Below are 23,925 nucleotides of genomic sequence, written 5' to 3' on the forward strand. Positions count from 1 at the left end.
AAGGGGGAATTTAAGTGCTCTGGAGCACCCAGAGGGGAACAGACTGAGGCTTCTCTCTGAAAGGGAGAACTGGATGCAGTTTATTTTCCTCTAAACCTCCAAAAACCGTCAAAAGCTGCCAAGGGCTGAGAAAACAAATGAACAAACAAAAAAACCTCCAGAGAACAAAAGCTTGAAAAACTGGTTTCCTTAGAGCCCACCCCCTTGATGGGGGCAGGAGGACTTAACTCTAGGGACATTGCCTGAAAACCCACGCAGCAGGCCTCTCCCCCAGAAAACGAACCAAAAAAAAAAAAAGACTAGAGGACAACCACCCCTACTTCATAGATACAAGTTTTATTTTTAATTCGTTCCCACAATTCTGGTCCATTTTTTAAATCTATATATAACTTTTTAACCTATTTACCATCACAGTGAGATGTCCAGTACATCAAATTCCATAATAACCTTTTAACCTGAACTTTTTGATACATATACCTGTGTTTTTCTTTTGCTATTTTATTTTTTAAAATTTTATTTTATTTTATTTTATACTTTTTAAAAAAAATATTCATATAGAGTTAAGCTTCAAGGTAATCCCCTTTCCCCAATCAATGCTACTCCTATAGGTAAACCAGTTTTTAATCCCCCTTTCTCTTAGGAAAGTTGAGTCCTTTAACAAAGATATCAAGAAACCCAGGAAGAATCAGAATAACCTTCCTCGCCCACTGAAAATTTATAACCACTCTCCCATCTTTTTATTCCACCAGTGTTTCTGTGTATTTGTTTTTTGTCCTGGTATATATAAGTATATAAATCTTATACTTGGGGTTCTTTTTGACGAGTTGTTTTTTGTTTGTTTTTATATATATATTTTTCTCTTATCATCTACTTTTGCCTGTTTTTTTATTTGTCTGTTTTTGTTTGTATACTGTTTTTGTTTGTATACTGTTTTTTTTGTATACTTCATAAATCTTACCTTGGGGCCCATTTGGGCTGGGCCTTCTCTTTGATATTTCTTTTTTTTCCCTCTCTCTCTCTCTCTCTTTCTTTTTTTCTTTTCTTTTTTCTTTCATTTGTGTAGGGACTCTTGACTGCTCAGAAGTGTTCCAGGGTGCACCTTGCCTACACCATGGTCAATACATTCAGCTACACATCCATTCAGCCATCTCTTGCCAAAATGACTAGGAGGAGGAATGCCCAACAGAAGAAAATTTCAGAGACTGGACCTTCTGCAACAGAGCTAATGAGTATGGACATAGACAATATGTCAGAAAGGGAATTCAGGCTAACAGTTATCCAGGCAATAGCTAGGTTGGAGAAAGCCATGGATGACAAAATGGAATTGATTAGGGCAGAAGTGAAAGCCACCAGGGACGATGTTCACAATGTTCTCAATGAGTTCCAATCTAATCTAAATTCTCTAAAAGCTAGGGTAACTGAGTCAGAAGATAGAATTTGTGATCTAGAGAACAAACAGAGAAAAAGGATCAGGAGGAAGCCTGGAACAAACAGCTTAGAAGTCATGAAAACAGAATTAGTGAAATAAATGACGCCATGAAATGTTCCAACGTCAGAATTATTGGAATCCCTGAGGGGGAGGAAAAAGAAGACTAGAAGATATAGTTAAGAAAATTATCCATGAAAATTTTCCCAGTCTCATGAATGGAACCAGCATTCATGTACTAGAGGCAGAACGGTCTCCCCTCCAAGAGCATAGAATCTAGAAAGACCTCAAGACACCTGATAGTGAAAATGATGAATCATAATTGTAGACAGGAGCTCTTGAAAGCAGCTAAGACAAATTCCTTATGTACAGAGGAAAGCCCATCAGAATAATGTCAGAACTGTCCACAGAAACCTGGCAAGCCAGAAAGGGCTGGCAAGGTGTATTCAGGGCACTAAATGCAAAGAACATGCAGCCAAGAATACTTTACCCAGCAAGACTGACATTCAAAATGGATGGAGAGATAAAGAGCTTCCAAGACTGGAAAGATTTAAAAGAGTATGTGACCACCAAGCTGACACTGCAGGAAATATTAAGGGGGGGTTCTATAAAAGAGGGAAAAAACCTAAGAATATCATTGAACAGAAATATATGGAGACAATCTATAGAAACAAATACTTCACAGGTAACACGATGTCAATAAAAACGTATCTCTCAATAATCACTCTCAATGTGAATGGCCTAAATGCACCCATAAAATGACACAGGGTTGCAAATTGGATAAAACGACAGGACAAGGCTGGGATAGCAATTCTCATATCAGATAAGTTAGATTATAAACTAAAGACTGTAGTCAGAGATACAGAAGGACTCTACATAATTCTTAAAGGGACTATCCACTAAGAAGATCTAACAATTCTAATATTTATGCCCCCAATATGGGAGCAGCCAATTACATAAGAAAACTACTAATCAAGACAAAGAGTCATATTGATATGAATACATTAATAGTAGGAGATCTTAACATGCCACTCTCAGTAATAGATCATCCAAGCAGAAAATCAATATAGAAACAAGAGCATTGAATGACACATTGGACCAGATGGACCTCATAGATATATACAGAACTTCCCACCCAAAAACCACAGAATACTCATTCTTCTCGAATGCACATGGAACCTTCTCCAGAATAGACCACATACTGGGTCACAAATCAGGGCTCAACCGGTACCAAAAGACGGAGATTATTCCCTGCATATTCTCATATCACAATGCTTTGAAACTGGAGCTCAACCACAAGGAAAAGTTTGGAAGGAACTCAAACACCTGGAAGCTGAAGACCACCTTGCTTAAGAATGTTTGGATCAACCAGGAGATCAAAGAAGAACTTACACAGTTCATGGAAACAAGTAAGAATGAAGACACTTTGGTCCAAAACCTATGGGATACAGCAAAGGTGATCCTAAGGGGGAAATACATAGCCATCCAAGCCTCCCTCAAAAAAACTGAAAAATCCAGAATACACCAGCTGTCTCTACACCTTAAAGATCTGGAGAATCAACAACAAATTAAGCCAAATCCACATACAAGAAGGGAAATAATCAAGATTAGAGCAGAAATCAATGAGATAGAAACTATAGATACAGTAGAACGCATCAATGAAACTAGAAGCTGGTTTTTTGAAAGAATCAATAAGATCGATAAACCATTGGCCAAACTAATCCAAAAGAAAAGAGGGAAGGCCCAAATTAATAAACTTATGAATGAAAAGGGAGAGATCACAACGAACACCAAGGAAATAGAAACAATCACCAGAAGTTATTATCAACAGTTATATGCCAATAAGTTAAGTAACCTAGATGAAACAGATGCATTCCTGGAAAACTATGAACTTCCAAACTTGAGCCAGGAAGAAATTGACAACCTGAATAGACTGATATCTAGTAACAAGATTGAAGCAGTGATCAAAAATCTCCCAAAAAACAAGAGCCCAGGACCTGATGGATTCCCTGGGGAATTCTACAAAACTTTCATTCTCCTGAAGCTGTTTCAAAAAAATTGAAGCAGAAGGAAAACTTCCAGACTCTTTTTATGAAGCCAGCATTATCCTGATCCCCAAACCAGGCAAAGACCCCACCAAAAAGGAGAATTTCAGACCAATATCACTGATAAATATGGATGTTAAGATTCTCAACAAGATCCTAGCTAATAGGATCCAACAGCACATTAAAAAGATTATCCACCATGACCAGGTGGGATTCATCCCTGGGTGGCAAGGATGGTTCAACATTCACAAATCAATCAGTGTGATAGAACAAATCAATAAGAGAAGAGAGAAGAACCACATGGTCCTCTGAATTGATGCAGAAAAAGCATTTGGTAAAATCCAGCATCCGTTTCTGAATAAAATGCTTCTATGTGTAGGGAAAGAGGGAACATTTCTGAACTTCATAAAATCTATCTATGAAAAACCCACAGCAAATATCATCCTCAATGGGAAAAAGCTCACAGCCTTCCCGTTGAGATCAGAAACACGACAAGGATGCCCACTTTCACCACTCTTGTTCAACATAGTATTAGAAGTCCTAGCAATAGCAACCAGAAAACAAAGAGAAATAAAATGTATCCAAATTGGCAATGAAGAAGTCAAATTCTCTCTCTTTACAGATGACATGTTACTTTATATGGAAAACCCGAAAGACTCCACCCCCAAACTACTAGAACTCATACAGCAATTCAGTAATGTGGCAGGATACAAAGTCAATGTACAGAAATCAGTTGCTTTCTTATAGACCAACAATGAAAACACAGAAAGGGAAATTAGGGAATTGATTCCATTTACTATAACATCAAGAACGATAAAATACCTGGGAATAAACTTAACCAAAGAGGTAAATGATCTGTACTCGAGGAACTACAGAACACTCATGAAAGAAATCGAAGAAGACACAAAAAGATGGACGACCATTCCATGCTCTTGGATTGGAAGAATAAACATTGTTAAAATGTCTATACTGCCTAGAGCAATCTATACTTTTAATGCCATTCCGATCAAAATTCCACCGGTATTTTTCAAAGAGCTGGAACAAATAATCCTAAAATTTGTATGGAATCAGAAGAGACCCTGAATTGCTAAGGAAATGTTGAAAAAGAAAAACAAAACTGGTGGCATCAAGTTGCCTGATTTCAAGCTTTACTACGAAGCTGTGATCACCAAGACAGCATGGTACTAGCATAAAAACAGACACAGAGACCAGTGGAAGAGAGTAGAGAGCCCAGATATGGACCCTCAACTCTATAGTCAAATAATCTTTGACAAAGCAGGAAAAAATATACAGTGGAAAAAAGACAGTCTCTTTAATAAATGGTGCTGGGAAAATTGGACAGCTATATGTAGAAGAATGAAACTCGACCATTCTCTTACACCCTACACAAAGATAAACTCAAAATGGATGAAAGACCTCGACGTGGGGCAGGAATCTATCAAAATCATAGAGGAGAACATAGGCAGTAACCTCTTCAATATCAGCCACAGCAACTTCTTTCAAGATATGTCTCCATCGGCAAAGGAAACAAAAGCAAAAATGAACTTTTGGGACTTCATCAAGATCAAAAGCTTCTGCACAGTAAAGGAAAGAGGCAACCCACGGAATGGGAGAAGATATTTGCAAATGACAGTACAGACAAAAGGCTGATATCCAGGATCTATAAAGAGCTTCTCAAACTCAACACACACAAAACAGATAATCATGTCAAAAAATGGACAGAAGGCATGAACAGACACTTCTCCAATGAAGACATACAAATGGCTATCAGACACGTGAAAAAATGTTCATCATCACTAGCCATCAGGGAGATTCAAATGAAAACCACATTGAGATACAACCTTACACCAGTTAGAATGGCCAAAATTAGCAAGACAGGAAACAACGTGTGTTGGAGAGGATGTGGAGATGAGGAACTCTCTTACACTGTTGGTGGGAATGCAAGTTGGTGCAGGCAATTTGGAGAATAGTGTGGAGATTCCTTAAGATGTTAAAAATAGAGCTTCCCTATGACCCTGCAATTGCACTACTGGGTATTTACCCCAAAGATACAGATGTAGTGAAAAGAAGAGCCATCTGTACCCCAATGTTCATAGCAGCAATGGTCACGGTCGCCAAACTGTGAAAGAACCAAGATGCCCTTCAACAGATGAATGGATAAGGAAGTTGTGGTCCATATACACAATGGAGTATTATGCCTCCATCAGAAAGGATGAATACTCAACTTTTGTATCAACATGGATGGGACTGGAAAGGATTATGCTGAGTGAAATAAGTCAAGCAGAGAAAGTCAATTATCATATGGTTTCACTTATTTGTGGAGCATAAGAGATAACACAGAGGACACGGGGAGATGGAGAGGAAAAGGGAGGTGATGGAAATTGGAGGGGGAGATGAACCATGAGAGACTATGGACTCTGAAAAACAATCTGAGGGTTTTGAAAGGGAGGGGAGTGGGAGGTTTGGGAAGCCTGGTGGTGGGTATTATGGAGGGCACGTACTGCATGGAGCACTGGGTGTAGTGCATAAACAATGAAATCTGTTACACTGAAAAGAAATTAAATTAAAAAAAATAGTTTATAAAAAAAACAAAAACAAAAAAACACCGTACTCGGGGACAAACATCCTCCCCCAAGCAACGTCCACGAAGAGAGAAGCATGGATGAGAGAGGAATCGGCCCGCTTCCTGATCAGGGAGTGCCCGAGCTAAGGGGCCGGCCTCTCCCATGTCAGCGCCTTGAATTGGAAACGGGCAAGCAGTTTCCCCACACTGTGTGTGAACGCAGGAAGCAAAGGCCTTCTGCCTCACTGTGAGAAAGAAGTCTGTGTGGAAGGTGGCCACCGTCCCTGTACAACGTCGCTCCAAGGAGAAGGACGCCTTCTCAAACCTCAGCCTAGCCTAAGCAGTGGGCCAAGGCCCTAACTCCAGGAAGCAAGCCCGATGCCGAGCCACCTTTCCCAAACATTGCTCTTTCCTGGGGAGAGAAAGACTCACCCCGTGTGCTGCTGCTGAAGTCTAAGGAAGGTCCCAGGTCATGGTGTCTCAGGAACTCCAGGAAGGCGGCCCCCGAACTTGGCCTCAGAGCACCAGGCACGTGGCGGAGGCACCGGCACCTGCTGTCCCACTGGCCGCCAACCTAACAAGCGGTGCACAACCTCTGGACCTACGGCAGAACACAGACTCCCACTCAGAGTGCACAAGACTACTTCTGAGAGCCACCCCACTCTCACAGCATTACCTTGGAAGTGCGCCCCTGGACCCTGCTGGGCCACCGTTCGGAGAGAGGCGTGTTGCATACCTATCTGGAGGCAAGGATGCAGTACCGAGGCCCTCCTTCAGGCAAACATCCTCCAGGCTCCGTGAGCACAGAGGCCTATTTGAAACAGGTGATGGAAGCGCCTGGCAAGTGCAAACAGCTGACCTCGTGGCAACGCGTCTGCGGCGCCCCTCATACCCGGTCCGGGGAAGGGAGAAACATTTTGGACCCTGAAAGCATAGAGGAATGCGCAATGGTGGGGAGCCCCCATCAGCTCCCATTTCCCCTACAGCCACAAGCCTTCTCTCAAATGCAGGCCCTCATACCTATACATGGAGGGCCCAAGGCTCCAACCCACAGAACTTGTCAGTGTATCCAACACCTCTCGTCTGACAGTGTGTTTCAGGAGACAGCAGCCTTTACACACTGCTGCCTGGAAGCTGATCGGGTGTGTGGCGACCTGAACTCTAAGAAATACTTGTCTTGGCGAAAAAACATCCTCCCCAGAACAACTTCCATGAAGAGGCAAGCCGGGATGTGGTACAGAAACACCCTGGATACTGATGGGAGAGAGCAGGGCCGAGCAGCCAGGTCTCTCCAGTCACCATTTTGTGTTGTGGGGGGGAAGCGAGTTTCCAAGAGTGTGTGTGAATGCCTGAGGTAAAATCTTCTGCCTCCCTCTTAGAAAGAAGTCTGTTTGAAAGGCGACCACCCTCCCATCACAGGTCATTTCAAGGAGAGCGGCACCTTCTCAAAGGTCTGCCTGGAGGCCTAAGGAGAGTGCCATGTTTTTACCTCCCACAAACTAGCTTGAAGGTCAATGGCCTTTTGTGAACATCACTCTTTTTACTGAGGAAAGAATCGCACCCATATGTGGTGGGGCAAGTCTAAGGAAAGTGCCTTGACCTTAGGTCAGTGGATCTCCGAGAAAGCTCTTCCTTAACTATGGCCTCAGAGCAGGTCGCCATGCTGCCTGGGGACAGGTTCCTGCTGTCTCCCAAACTCGATCTTAACCACGGGCCAAGGACCACAAGACTGACTGTGGAACCCAGACCCCAGCTCTGAGTGTGCAAAGGATTTGACTCACCTGACTGATGCCAGACGTATTAGTGAGGAGCATGTGATGAAACCAGGCCACAGGCAACCCCCTCCACAGTGTTCCCAGAATACAGGACTCCGGTGGATCACCCAAATCAACACCACCCACTGAGTGTCCCCTGAGCCGGAACCTCACCCAGTAGCTAGCAGTCCACTCAGCCCTCGGGAGAGGATGCTGCACTGCCATCGATTTGACCCCTAACACCTTCAAAACTGGCAACTGAACCCTAGGCCTAGACTTCTGCCTCCCTCACCCGGCCCTATCCCTGGTGGTGAGTCTGAAGTGGGTAGTGGAGCCGTGGGCAAGAGCAAGGATGGTCTGAGCCAAGGGACTTGGCAGGTCCAGTGATGTTGCTGGGGACCATGATGCTAGTGGAAACCTGAAGCTTCAGGAACACTAAGAGCATCTGCCTGAGTCCAAGCCGGAAGGCAGACACTCACTTTACTGCTTGTCCACCACCAGCCCTCAGGACTTTCTCAGCCCCGCCACCAGCTAGGTGCCTTCCTGCCTTGGGGGTTGCCTCTCACCCTTACCCTCAGCTTGGCTCTGGCCCTCTGAGGGCCCGAATGGCCAGGCAGAGAATCAAAGGGCTTTGGGACCCAGGACCAGTTCAGAGCAAAACCCCCAGGAGCACAGAACCAAGGAAGCCATGGGCAACAGACCCAGCAGAGCTGAGAGCATGGTTCTGGTGAAACCCTGAACCGCAATCCTGCAAGGGCCCTAGACCCTGAGACACCACCCTAGCCCTGAGCTTCACCCTAAGGCTTACCCTCGACTCTGGCCGCAGGGCAGGTCTCCACACTCCCACTGGCTCAAACATCTCCCAGACTGTAACCCCAACCCTAGCCCTGGCTGTGGGTCTCATGGTGCCTAGTTCTGAGGACCCTGTGGAAAGGGCTCCCCTAATTCAGGCCACACTCACCATCCTGGAGCCCAGAAGGAAACCGGGCCACTTGACAACGCCCAGGGTTTGTGGGCCCACAGGGTTCCAGCCATAAACCTGAACCCTGGCCACACTAGGTGCCACCCACCCCCCACCCCCTACCCATTCCCCTACACTCCCGAGGCCACAGCTGAAGCCCGAGTCTCACTTTAATGTTCACCCTCTGCCCAGCCCTCAGGGTAGGAACTCCACAGGGCTACGCAATTGGCCCCTGGTGTTTATAGGAATGGCACACAAGCCCTTGGGCTGGATATGGCCATAACCTGTCCAGAAGCCTACTTGTGAGCCAAAGGTGGATCTGCGACACCGTCTGGCAAGGCCAGGCCACTCTGGCAAGAACAAAGAAGAAATCTTCGGTGCATCGAGCGCGGGGGTGTTTCTGCAGCCCAGGAGGCTATTGAAGACACCGCCGCTTCAGGAAGACTAAGAGGAACTTGCTGGGGCCCACTTGGAAGCTAACCCTCACTCTAGCTCTCCGTTCGGTCCTCAGGGCACTTCTCCACCACACCTTTCAGATAGATGCATGACAGCTTCTGGCTTCTCAAGCCTAACCCTAGCGGTCAGCCTGGCCCTGCCTGGGAAGGCATGAGGGGAGTACTGTGCTGGACACCTAGCTCGAAGATACAACATGGTAGGAAAACCCTCCTTCAGGCTAACAGCCTCAAGGCACACTGAGCAAAGAGTCCTTTCCAAAGGGGTGTGTGCAAATGCAAGGCAAGTGCCGCAGGCCTACTTCGGAGAAACCAGTCTGGGGAGCACGCCAAACCTGGTCCTGTGAAGAGAGAAGAATTTCTGATGTCTGGAAGCATCGAGGAAAGTGCAAATCCCTCATCTCCCCAAAAGAACAACAGAGAGGATGGTCATCAACTAACATTTTCCCCTGAAGCTAGAAGCTGTCTCCCAGATGCAGGCGAGAGCATAGTTACTTGGTAGGGGCCATACACTCGACCCCAAGAAACCAGCTTGTGCAGCATGCACCTCTGCCCTGACATCCTGTTTCAGGGAGACAGCAGCGCTTTGATCACGGATGACTGGAAGCAGAACGAAAGTGCTGTGCTGGGCCCTGAACTCTAAGGAACAACTCTTGGGGAAAACCATCCTCCTATGAACATCTTCATCCATGGAGATAGAAGCGTCGAAGTGTAAGAGAAATGTCCAGTGTACTTATGTGGGAGGGACAAGGCCACGCGGCCGACTTCCCTCAAGTCACCGTCTTGTTCCATGAAGGGAGAGGCAAATTTCAGAGTGTCTGAGAATGCACGAGGAAAAGGCCACTAGCCTCCCTGTGAGAACTAAGTCAGTGCAGACGCGACCACCCTCCCCTAACATGTTCAGTTTTTTGTTTTTTGTTTTTTTTTTTAGTGAAGAAGGAGTTTGACTTTTTTTGTCAACTTGCATAGATTTTATATATTTCTTGTTGTTGTCTTATTGTTCTTTTTTTTTTTAAGATTTATTTATTTATTTGACAGAGATCACAAGAAGGCAGAGAGGCAGGCAGATAGAGAGGGGGGAAGCAGGCTCCCCGCTGAGCAGAGAGCTCGATGCGGGGCTCAATCCCAGGACCCTGGAACCAAGACCCGATCCGAAGGCAGAGGCCTTAACCCACTGAGCCACCCAGGCGCCCCTGTCCTATTGTTCTCGATAGGATTTCTAGTTCTATGTTTAACAGTAGTAGCCAGAGTTGGCATCCTTGTATTTCTGATCTTAAGGGAATATCTTTTAGTTTTTCTCCACTGAAAACGATATTGGCTCTTGGCTTTCCATAATGGTTTCTATGAAATTGTAGCGTATTCCGCCATCCCTATACTTTGAAAACTGTGAAATGCTTTTTCAGATCCACCGCAATTTATCCATCAGTACTGAGTATATACCTGTAAACCTAGCCACGTTTTTAAGTGTGTTTTTCAGACTTGTCTTTTTTTTTTTTTTTAAACAAATAATGTATTTTTTTGTTTTGGGGTTCAGTTTTGTGAACGACCAGTCTATCACAATTCACAGCACTCACCATAGAACATAGACTTCCAAATATCCATCACCCCCCCCCACCTTATCCCTCCCCCTCCAGCAGGCCTTGTTTTGTTTCCTGAGATGAGGCGTCTTTTACTGTTTTTCTCCCTCCCCAGTCCTGTCTTGTTTCATTTTATACTTCTCTTTATAAGCTTAACCTCTACAACTGAGCTTTCTCATTTTTTAAAAAAATGGGAAATTGGGACTCAGAGAGTTGGAATCCTCATGTTTTTTTCTTCTTTTTGTTGTGTGATTTTGGCCAAATCATTTTCCCCATCTATTTTTCTCTTGCCTTATAAAATAAATAGGGATAAAATCCACAAGAACCAAAATTATTTTGAAGATACAATGTGTTAATACATACACTTTTCTGGGGGACACTCTTGTCTTCCTCCTGGATTGGATTGGCACTGGATCCTGTCACTTATATTTCTTTTTGAAGATAAAATATAGTTTAACTGTCTTTATTTTAGAAAGTTGTTTTCCTGGATGGCTGTGCCATGTCATGAAGGACTTGGGCTGTCAGGAACCAGGAGTTATATTCAAACCTGGCTTCCACAGAAAATCCTCCCTGGTAGAGGCCAGACCTGCTGTGTGTTTTAGTGACAATTGCCACCTTGAGATGGAGGGGGTAAATCAGAACTGCCAAGCAATTAATTTGAATCTGAATCTTGTTTCTACAAGGTGTTTTCTGGGGAATGTTCAAAATACCATGTGATAACTCTTTGCTCCTTATCATGGGGTGCGTTATTAGGGTGTATTCAAATGAGTGCCCTTTTTAAAAGCAGGTTATAAGAATTTAAGTATTTTAATTTGTAATGCTGTCTCAAGAGTAACACCAGTGGTTCAGGGCAAAATTGAAGGGGCAAAATGTGCCCACCTAAGTAACTTCAGATATGAATGGAAACTGTAGATTGTTCAAAATGTACTATATATTAACAGTGGGTTCTATTTTGTGAAGCTCATTCTCATTGGAATATTAACCAATAATTCTGAAACCAGAATGGAATGAAGCAATTACTTAAAAAAGAGGCAGATTGTGGGAGTTGCAAGAAATAAATGTCTACTCCTTAAGCCACACATTCTATAATATTTTGTTATACCAACCTGGAAGACCGAGATAGTTACCTATTTAACACATGTTGGTAACAGCCTTTTAGAAGCTTTAGTAACATGAAAAAAAAAAAGTCTCCTCTTGGAGATGAAAAATTATCCTCTACCTTTCATAATTTCATCCAGATCATCCAAGAATTATTTCAACATGAGAGACATTTACAGGAAAAGATCAAATTTAATTTCATATCTATAGGAAACAGATATACATGATAGGTTCCAAAACAGACAGTTGTATATACCACCATGATCTAAGGAATGGGATAGGGGCCTAAGGCTGCAAAGGGAAGGAGGACAATCTGTAGGGCAAGAAGAGGAGGTGTTTGATAATTATGTTTGTCCTGCCATACAGAGGGGTCACTCAGGTAAAATTAATCTCTGCTAATAAGTGGTATTTTGAGAAAGATACCCAATTTAGGTACTTCCAGGAAGTTAATTGAGGGGAAATTTTTCTATTCATTCCATAGGATTTCCTTTGCCTTCAGTCCAATATAGTCTGCCTGCCAAAGTAGCACGTTTTGAGGAGGCTTGTTCTAAATGCACTAAAAATGGACACAGCTAGTATGGTAATTTTCCTCTAATTGTTTCCGAAAGTTCACATACATTTATCTTACTAATACTACCAATATTCTTTCCATTACAGTTCTAATAGTATCTCAGTCTCTTTGAACCAAAACAGATTTTGACTAGTATCTACTTTTAGGAACTCTGTTTTTTATAGAATCCCAGTCTCCTGGTTATATTCAAATTAATCTGCAGTCATTTTTTCACTGTGTCCCTCTAGAAAGAACAATGCAAATAATATTAATGATTTTTATCAAGACTTCTTCCTATACCCTTATCTTCTTATAAATACCCTTTCTTGGGGCACCTGGGTGGCTCAGTGGGTTAAGCCTCGGCCTTCAGCTCAGGTCATGGTCTCAGGGTCCTGAGATCAAGCCCCACATCGGGCTCTCTGCTCAGCAGGGAGCCTGCTTCCCCCTACCCCACCTGCTGCTCTGCCTACTTGTGATCTCCCTCTCTCTGTCAAATAAATAAATAAAATCTTTAAAAATAAATAAATAAATATCCTCTCCTGGCATTCTCAATTCTTTAAATTTCTTACATTACTCTCTCTAAATTAACACTGACAGAAATTTTGTATGCATTCAATGTATGCACTCTCATCTCTGCTTGCATAATTACACACATAAAATAAAATATAGCTCAAGATACCAGTTCTCCCACAATGACGGATTATTACAATATCTCTAGTCTCTGGTGTTTGTTAATGGCTCTTCCAGGCAAGCATGAACTTCTTTTTTTAAAGATTTTATTTATTTGACCAAGAGAGAGAGAGAGCAAGAGAGAGAACACAAGCAGGGGAGTGGGAGAGGGAGAAGCAGGCTTCCCATTGAGCAGGGACCCCAATGTGGGGCTTAATCCCTGGACCTTGGGGTCATGACCTGTGCTGAAGGCAGACAACGACTGAGCCACCCAGATGTCCCAAGCATGGACTGCTTTTTTACAAGTACTCTAAGAACTACCAAAACACAGTTAAGTATTTCTGTAGAAGCTGAGCTCCATCATTCTTCATTCACACATGTACGACCCTGTCCATATGTGCAAACTTTCTCACTCCATATTCATTTTCTTTCAGCATCCATTTAAATGTCAACTCTTCAGAAATTCCTTCATTGAATCCCCTCAATGAAGGGATTTCTCTTGCCTTCTCTGTTTAATTAAAATTTTGCTATTCTTTCAGACCACTCATATTATTTGTCATTGTACATTCATGGGTTTATTTAATTATTTACTCTATCAACTATTGGTTTAGTTATAGAAAGTTATTACCTGAATGCTAAAATTAGTGAAAGTTCCCAGAAGGAGTTAAGATGGCAGAGGAGTAGAGGGACTCTATGCTTGTCTTGTCCCTTGAACACAGCCAGCTATATATCAAATCATTCTGAACACCTGAGAAATCAATCTGAGGAATGAGAACAAACTGCACATCTAATGGGAGAAAAATGACTACATTGTGAAAGGTAGGAGCTCCAGAGAGTTGATTTAGGGGAGAAAAGAATTTCAGGTGCTGCAGAGGTGATGGAGCCCTGATCACAGAGTAAGGAGCAAGAATGAGAATGAGAGAGAAGAGTGAAAGTAATGTGCAGGGGATTGCACAAGAAAAACTCTTCCCCAAAACCACTGACAGGGAAAAGGAGAGGAGGTGACTAGCCCAAGTTTTTATGAGCAGTGGAGCTCAAAGTTTGAAGTTCTAAAAGTCCACACATCACCAGGGTCATACCTGGTGGTCTTAGGGGTGTTCCTGTGGGGAAAGAAGGCAGAGGCCCCTGAGCAGAAAACATATGTGAGGATCCCCTGGGTTGCACAGGGAGAAACATTTCCACTTATTGGAGTGCATTTGGGAGAGATGGCACTACCTCTTGGGGAACAAAAGAGAAGGCATATACCATTGAGTTGCCCATTAGTTAGAATAACAGCAGAAGCACTTGCTAAAGGCTGCTAACCTGGAAGCCAGCTTTTGGCTGTGCTTTACCATAACCCCTAGCCCTACAGTCATGTAAATACTATTCTGGGACAAACTGGCATCAGTCACAGTGTGGTAAGACCCACCTGAGAGGATCAGTGTGGATCTGCACTGCTATGAGTCCCTAAAATCTGGCACTTTGAAACCCAGCCATGTGCCTAAGGTAAAACACAGGAGTACTGTTCTGCCAGGAAGACAGACTGCTCAGATACACATATGGTGAAAGCAGGGTTCTGACAGAAGCCTGGGACAGGCAGAGGAGAGATTGTTCCTCTTCTGTGAGGGCTTCCTGAACAATGGATGGCACAAACTCCCTCTCCAGTGATGAGAGAGTAGGGTGACCCCATTTCCTCCCTGCCCATCAGCACAGACCTCAGTGAGGAACACGGCACCCCCAGTATAGGCCGGGGCAGTTTACACCAAGCCCTGCCCCACAGCACCCTGCAGGTGCATCTTTACAAGGGCACATCTGACTGAGAACCAGCACAGCAGGCCTCTCCTCTAGAAGAAAAGCACAGACCCAACCCCCTCCACACAAACCAAGTCTACTGATCATAAAGTGCTGCAAAGCTTCAGCTCTAGAGGAAGTAGGATCCAACCTTTTCTAAAACCAAACCGAAACACACCTAGTTAAAAACCATACACTGGACAAGATCCAAACAGTCCACATTGCAGGTAAGGAGAAATTCTGCAAGGAACCAATCAGAGGGAAAGAGCAGCCAAAACACAACAGAATAGTGCACATAGTACACACCAAAACAAAACAAAACAAAGCCTTCTTGAAGCACCAGGTCCTGGACAGTATATTATCTCTTCTTATTATAGCCATTACTCTCAGCAGGTTTTCCTAATACACAGTAGACGGGTCTAGGCAAAATGCCAAGACAGAGCAATTAATCTCAAAATAAAGAACTGGAAAAGACATGGCAAAGGGTCTGGTGAGAACAGATATAAGTAATATGTCTGAATCAGAATTTAAAACACAATCATAAAGATACAAACTGGGCTTGAGAAAAGCATGGAAGACACTAGAAAATCCCTTTCTGTGTAGATAAAAGAACTAAAAACTAGTCAGGCTGAAATTTAAAATGCTATAACCAAGATGCAAAGCCAACTGGATGCAATGATAAGGCTGGACAAGGCAGAGGACCAAATAAGTGACAGAAAAGATAAAATTATAGAAAAATCATAAAGCTAAAAATAAGAAGATAAGAAAACTATTGGATTATGGATGTAGACTTGGGGAACTCAGTGATTCCATAAAGCATAATAACATTCATATCATAGGAGTCCCAGAGGAAGAAAGGGAAAAAAGGGCAGAAAGTTTATTTGAGCAAATTATAGCTGAAAATTTACCTAATCTGGGGAAAGAAACACTTATCCAGATCCAGGAAGCACAGAGAACTCCTATCAAATTCAACAAAAGCTGGCCAGCATCAAGACATATCATAATACAATTAACAAAATATAGAGATAAGGAAAGAATCCTGGAAGCAGCAAGGAAAAAGAAATTCCCTCACAATTGTCTTACAAGGAAATTGTCTTACAAGGGAAGACAAAATGGGTTAGCAGTAGATCTATTCACAGAAATCTGGCAGTCCAGAAGAGAGTGGCATGACATATTCAACATGCTGAATGGGAAAAATAGGCCATCAATAATACTTTATCCAACAAGGATGCCATTCAGAATAAAGAGAGAGATAAAGAACTTCCCAGACAAATAAAAACTAAAAGAGTGTGTGACCACTAAACCAGTCATGCAAGAAATATAAAAGAGTACTCTCTGAGTGGGAAAGAAAGACCGAAAGCGACAAAGACTATAAGGAACAGAGAAAATCTCCAGAAGCAGAAATTTTACATGTAATACAATGGCACTAAATTCTTATCTACCAATAATTACTCTGAAAATAAATGGACTAAATCCTCAAATAAAAAAGATATAAGGTATGAGAATAGATAGAAAAAAAAGACCCATCTCTACGCTGTCTATAAGAGACTCATTTTAGACCTCAAAACACCTCCAGATTGAAAGTGAAGGGATGGAGAACCATCAAACACATTAATGGACATCAAAAAAGAAAGCTGGATTGGCTGCACTCATATCACACACAAACTAGATTTTAAACCAAATATTTTAGCAAGAGATGAAGAAGGGCATTATATCCTAATTAAGGGATCTATTAAGGGACCTATCCAACAGGAAGATCTAACAACAGTAAATATGTCTGCTCCTAACTTGGGAACAGCCATATATATAAATCAATTGATAACAAACATAAAGAAACCCATTGATAATAATACAATAATAATAATAATAGGGGACTTCAACATCCCACTTAACAGCAGTGGAAAGATCATCTAAGCAGAAAAATCAACAAGGAAAAAATGGCTTTGAATGACACACTGGACCAGAAGGACCTAACAGATATGAATAGACACTTTTCCAGAACACTTCATCCTAAGCAGTGGAACACTGCTTTTTCAAGTACACATGAACATTCTCCAGAATATATCATATACCAGATCACAAATCAGCCCTCAACGAGTAGAAAAAGATTGAGATGATACCATGCATATTTTCAGACCACATTATGAAGTCAACCACAAAATTAATTAATTAATTAATTAATTTTTTTAAAAACTTGGAAAACCACAAATACATGGAGGTTAAAGGACATCCTACTAAAAATGATTGGGATAACCAGGAAATTAAAGAAGAAATATTTTACAAGTACATGGAAGCAAATAAAAGTGAAAACACAGCAGTACAAAACCTAAGGGATGTAACAAAGGCAGTCCTAAGAGGAAGGTATATTGCAGTACAGGCCTACATCAAGAAGCAAGAAACATCTCAAATACACAGCCTAACCTTACACCTAAAGGAGCTAGAACAGGAATAGCAGATACAACCTAAAGCCAGCAGAAGAAGAGAAATAATAAAGATTGGATCAGAAATAAATGTTATAGAAACAAACAAACAAAAAACTAGTAGAACCGACCAATGAAACTAGGAGTTGATTTCTAAGAAGAGTTAATAAAACTGATAAACCCCTAGCCAGACTTATCAAAAAGATAAAAGACCCAAATAAAAACATGAATGAAAGAGGAAATATCACAACCAACACCACAGAAATACAGTTATAAAACATTATGAAAAATTATATGCCAACAAACTGAGCAATCTGGAAGAAATGCACAAAACTACCAAAACTGAAACAGGAAGAAATAGAAAATTTGAACAGACTGAAAACCAGCAAAAAGTTGAATCAGTAATCAAAAATCTCCCAACAAACAAGAGTCCAGCATTACCTTGATTCTAAAATCAGACAAAGATCCCACTAAAAAGGAGAATTACAGATCAATATCCTTGATGAACATGGACACAAAAACTCTCAACAAGATACTAGCAAATTGCATCTCATAGTATAATAAAAGATTTATTCACCATGATCAAGATGGATTTATTTCTGGACTGTAGGGGTGGTTCAATATTCATGAGTTAATCAACATGATATACCACATTAATAAAGGAAAGGACAAGAACCATACGATCCTCTCAATAGATGCAGAAAACACATTTGATAAAATATAGCATCCAGGGGTGCCTGGGTGGCTCAGCCATTAAGTGTCTGCCTTTGGCTCAGGTCATGATCCCAGGGTCCTGGGATCAAGCCCCACATTGGGCTCCCTGTTCCACAGGAGCCTGCTTCTCCCTCTCCCACTCCCCCTGCTTCTATTCCCTCTCTTGCTATGTCTCTGTCAAATAAATAAATAAAATCTTTAAAAAATAAATAGCATCCATTCTTTTTTAAAAATATTTTATTTATTTATTTGACAGACAAGTAGGCAGAGAGGCAGGCAGTGAGAGAGAAGGAAGTGGGCTCCCCGTGGAGCAGAGAGCCCGATGTGGGGCTCGATCCCAGGATCCTGGGATCACAACCCGAGCCAAATGCAGAGGCTTAACCCACTGAGCCACCCAGGCACCCCATAGCATCCATTCTTGACAAAAACCCTCAACAAAGTAGGGATAGAGAGAGAATACCTTAACATCACAAAAGCTACATATGCAAGACCCACAGCTAATATCATCCTCAATGGGGAAAAACTGAGATGTTTTCCCCCAAGGTCAGGTACATGACAGGGATGTCCATTCTCAACAATTGTAACCAACATAACACTGAAGTTCTAACCTTGGCAATCAGACAAGAAAAAGAAATAAAAGGCATCCAAATCAGCAAGGAAGAAGTCAAACTTTCACTACTTGTTGAAGACATGATGATAATGTATGTAGAAAACCCAAAAAACTCCACCAAAAAATTGCTAAACTGGTAGAGGAGTTCAGCAAAGTCATAGGATACAAACTCGACATGCAGAAATCTGTTGCATTTCTTTTTTTTTTTTTTAAGATTTTATTTATTTATTTGTCAGAAAAAGAGAAAGAGTACAAGAAGGGAGAGCATTAGGCAGAGCAGGCAGAGGGAGAAGCAGGCCCCGCTGAGCAAGGGTCCCCATACGGGACTCAATCCCAGGACCCTGGGATCATGACCTGAGGCGAAGGCAGCAGCTTAACTGACTGAGCCACCCAGGCGTCCCAATCTGTTGCATTTCTGTACAATAGTGATGAAGCAGCAGAAAAAGAAATTAAGAAACTGATCCCATTTACAATTGCACCAAAACCAGTAAGATACCTATGAATAAATCTAACCAAAAAGGTAAAAGATCTGTAGTCTGAAAACTATAGAACACTTATGAAAGAAACTGAAGAGGACACAAAATAATATAAAGACATTCCTACGCTCATGGATTGGAGGAACAAACATTCCAAAGCCATGACTCCCTGAACAGGGGTGAGTGGGTTTCTTTTACTTAAGTTAGGATGAATACTCAGAAAGGGGAGTTTTGTCATCACATGTAGAGATGGGCATAAAATAGGTGATGGGGATTGAGGAATGCACTTGTGATGAGCACAGGGTATTGTACAGAGTGCTGAAGTCACTTTATTGTATACATAAAGCTAATATTACACTGTATACCTGGAATTTAAATAAAAACTAGCTGGTATTTTTTAAGAAGCTTTTAAAATTAAATAAAAATAAATAAACAGAAAAGGACATGGGAAGGGAAGAAAAATTATAAACTAGAAAAAGTTAATAAAACAAAATGGAAATGAACTAATAAAAATTATAAATGAACTAATAAAAATTATAATTAAAAACAACTCCCAGTGCTGCTTCAAAAGTAAAGATTGACTTAAGGCACATTCTTGAGTTGTTTTTATAGGATTGAAGCTATGTACCACCGGGTTAATGAGGTTAAAATAGTCACCAGAAAGACCCCCCACATGCTCCCTATCTTTAGAGGAATATAAACCTTATATGTTAGAGGCAAATAGCAGGAAGAACTCTGGCAAGCCTAGACCAGTTTGAGCTTAAACACCAACACACCCCTGCACAGATGGTCCATATAGTTACCTCTTCCTCATTATAATGTTAAAATCTCTGCCAAGGAAGGAGCACAAACCTCATTGACATAATGTACAATGTATGAATAGGCATGTTTCTTTAAAATGGGTGTGTGAACGTATGCCCATCTCTACATGTGATGGCAAAACTCCCCTTTCTGAGTATTCATCCTAGCTTAAATAAAAAGAACCCACTCACCCCTGCTCAGGGAGTCGTGGCTTTGAAAGTTATTCCCTGTCATCTCATTTGTTGCAAATAAAGTTTCCTTTGTGTGAGAAATCCACCTGGTGTAGTTTCTTCCTATAAGTTAAGTTACATTTGGAATAATTCCCACAGTTGTTTTAACCAGTGTTAAAGTCACTGTTGGCAATAACAAAATCAGTCTGAACATTATGTGCCTCCCAAAACCAAACAGATTTCATGGGGGGGAAAGTACATTTGTGTAGGTTAGGGCTTTGGTTAGGCACATGTTGGGTACCCCTGAGAGTCTGCTACTGGACCTCATTCAACATTGCCCTGTTCCAGGTCCCTGGATACCCTGACCTGTGAACCTGACACCAGCATAAACATACCCTCTCAACTGCCCCATGGGCAACCAAGGTCCCCAAGCCTGTGGGGCTAAGGCCGTTCTCCAACTACTTGCATTACCTTAAGCTTGGAGGATGCCCACCTCTGAAATTCTCTTTGAGGAAACCACTGAAATGGGTGACAGTCAGTTCCAGTGTGTGCTTAGTATTTGTTTAAGTCCCAGGTTTTTGCATCAGTGAAGGTTCCCAGGTATCTCTTGGAAATACCATGGTCAGCACACTAGAATCAGTCTTTGCAGGTCTTCAGAATTCTCCAGCTCTGCCTTTAGAGGATATGCACATTTATGTGGATTAAAACCTGCAAATAAGCAGGTGCCATCTAGCCCCAAAAGCCCACTCCTATGAACCAGCTTTTCCAGACACTTGCCCTGTAACATGGCTCATGCATGGGCAATAAGTACCCCATTGGCCTGCTGAAGGTTGCTGGGAGGCCCTCCAAGCCTGTGGATCTTAGTTTGGTCCTAAACCAGCTTCCAGGCCAGAGGAGGCTCATCACCCAAAAATCTTCTTGAGTTGGCACCTTTCAAATGGTCAAACTCAGTCCCCTTTGGGAATGGCCACATGAGGTGTCCAGGGCTTACCAATAATCAAGACTCCTAGATGCCTCTCAGTTAAGGATATAACTGCACCCTGGCAAAGCAGTCCAGACTCCTCCACCTGTAACTTCAGAGAGCATATGCACTTTTATGTAGGATAGGGCTTGGAAAAGGCAGGTTCCTTGTACCCTCAACAGCCCACTCCCAAGACCCATCTTTTCAGGACACTTGCCCTGTTCCAGGTCAGTTTCCCTAATGCTGACAAGGCTGTGCAATTGCCTCCAAATTGGCCTGCAGGGAGAATATGTGCATTTGTATAAACTAAGGCCTCAAATGAGGCAGGTATCAGATACCCGCCCCCCAAATAACCTACTTCTGTGACCCAGCCTCTTACTACAACTGCCTTGTTCCAGGTCCCCAGCTTCCCAGACCTGAGCTTCACATGCATAGGTAGTCTGTATTCTATCAGCTGGCCTTTGGCTGCCTGAGTCCTCCAATCCTATGGACCATAAACCAGGCTTCAAGGTTTGTAGAGCCTCCAGGGCAGAGTGAGCCCACCTCCCCAAACATCTTTTTGAGGCTGCATTTGAAACTGGGTGCCTCTTATGCTATAGGATAAAAATTGCAATGAGGCTGGTGCCAGGTACCTCACACAGTTGCTCCTGGATGTCAGTCTCTTTCCTACAACTGCTCTGTTGCAGGTCCCCCAGATACCATGACCTGAAGGACCTGACATGGGCAGCCCACGCACTGAAGCCAGCCTTGGGCATTTGTGGCCCGCAAGGCCTGTGGAGCTGTGGCCTAACCCCATACACTAACATAACCTCCTGTGTGGATAGATTCCACTCCACAAATTTTTTCCTGAGGCTTCAGCTTCAAACTGGTGTAAAGTCAGCCCCCATTTGGACTGGCTTTCTGATGGGGTCCTGGGTTTACTGGTTATCAAGGCCTCGAGGTGCCTTTCAGTGAAGGATAACCTTATCAGCATGCCTGGCCCCATCCTGACAAGACAATACAGATTCCTCCATCTCTACCATCACAATAAATATGTCCATAGGTTAAGGTTTGGGATTAGGCAGATTCTATGGTCCCAAAGAGCCTGCTCATGAAACCTGGATTCCCCGAGAAGTTGACAGTTCCAGGTCCATGGCTCCCACGATCTGCATGGACCTGTGCATGCGCAAGAGCACACTCTGTCAGATGGGCTTGTCTGACAGGGACCCTCCAGACTTGTGGGGCTCAGGTCAGCCCCCAATCTCCTGCAGAGCCTCCAAGATGGAAAGAAGTCATTCCCAGGAAATCTGTCTGAGCCTGTATTTGAAACAGGACTATTAGTATGGAGGTTCCTCAAGAAGTTAAAAAATAGAGCTACCCTACAACTCAGCAACTGCACTACTAGGTATTTACCCCAAAGATACAAACGTAGTGAGCTGAAGGGGCACCTGCACCCCAATGCTTATAGCAGCAATGTCCACAATAGTCAAACTATGGAAAGAGCCCAGATGTCCATCGACAGAGAAATGGATAAAGAAGATATGGTATATGTATATCATATATGGAACATTACTTGGCCATCAGAGAAAATGAAATCTTACCATTTGCATTGACATGGATGGAACTGGATGGTATTAGGCTAAGTGAAATAAGTCAACCAGAGAGAGACTATTATATGGTTTCACTCATATGTGGAATATAAGTAGTGCAGGGGGACCATAGAGGAAGGAGGGAAAACTGAATGGGAATAAATCAGAGAGGGAGACCAACCATGAGAGACTCTTAATTCTAGGAAACAAATTGAGGGCTGCTGGAGAGGGGTGAGGGGGATGGGGTAACCGGGTGATGGGCATTAAGGAGGGCACATGATGTGATGAACCCTGGGTGTTATACGCAACTGATGAATTACTTGAACTCTACATCTGAAACTAATGACATACTATAAGTTGGTTAATTGAATTTAAATTTTAAAAAATGAGATAGGATTGTTAGTCCCTTTTAGGACGAGCTGCCTGAAGCGGGGCTCAGACTTATTCCAAAGAAGTCTCCCTAAATGCCTTTTAGTGGAGGCTACCAGACAGTCCAGATTCCTCCAGCTCTGCCTTCATGGGGGAAATGCTCATTCATTTAGGCTGAGACTTGGAATTATGTAGATGTCAGTCATTCCAGAGAGCTTGTTACTGGGATCTTGCCTCTCCTTTTAACTGCCGTGTTCCAGATCCCATCCTTACATGCTACCTGGGACCCGGATTCCTGGAAAAGACTCAACCCCAGCAGGCAGCTGTCTGAATGGGGACCAATGGTCCCCTATTTAAAACAAAGCCTCAGATTTTTCTGGGGGTAAACTCTCCCTGCTATAGAGATTGTGCAAGAGTCAGAGATTGGACTGAGTTAGACCTCCTAACTTAAGAGGCCAACATGTGCACACATGCACATTGTCAGCGATCATTGACCAGCCTGGCCTGGTTCTACAGGGTATTTGTAGAGAGAGGGTGGGTCACAGTAGCAAACTATATGAAGTACCTGGCATATGCTTAATTCCAAGGCTTATTATAGGCAATAAGAAAATACCCATTTTAAAATGTAGCTTCAGAAAGATATTTAGTATGTGGGCACCCAGCACCCTGAGTCCATTCAGGTGGTTGGGGTCAAGCTGATACTCCACAGATTTGGAGTGTACCCTGCATCCTAAGACCAACTAATGGGGTACTAGTTGCACATACATGGGTACCCCAAGTCAGGGTAACTATGGATATGGAAAAGGACAAGTGACTGAAGAGGAACAGTCAGATTAGAAAGTTATAAAAGAAACACCTCAGAGCCTTCAATACTGGGAGACCCTGGCATCATGAGTTGGCTGACACAGTGCCGTGGCACATGCATGGGCAGAATGGGTCAAGGGAACCAGGGACTTAGAAGAGGGCAGCTG

Source organism: Martes martes (genome assembly GCF_963455335.1).
Source record: "Martes martes genome assembly, chromosome: 16".
Lineage (NCBI taxonomy): Eukaryota > Metazoa > Chordata > Mammalia > Carnivora > Mustelidae > Martes > Martes martes.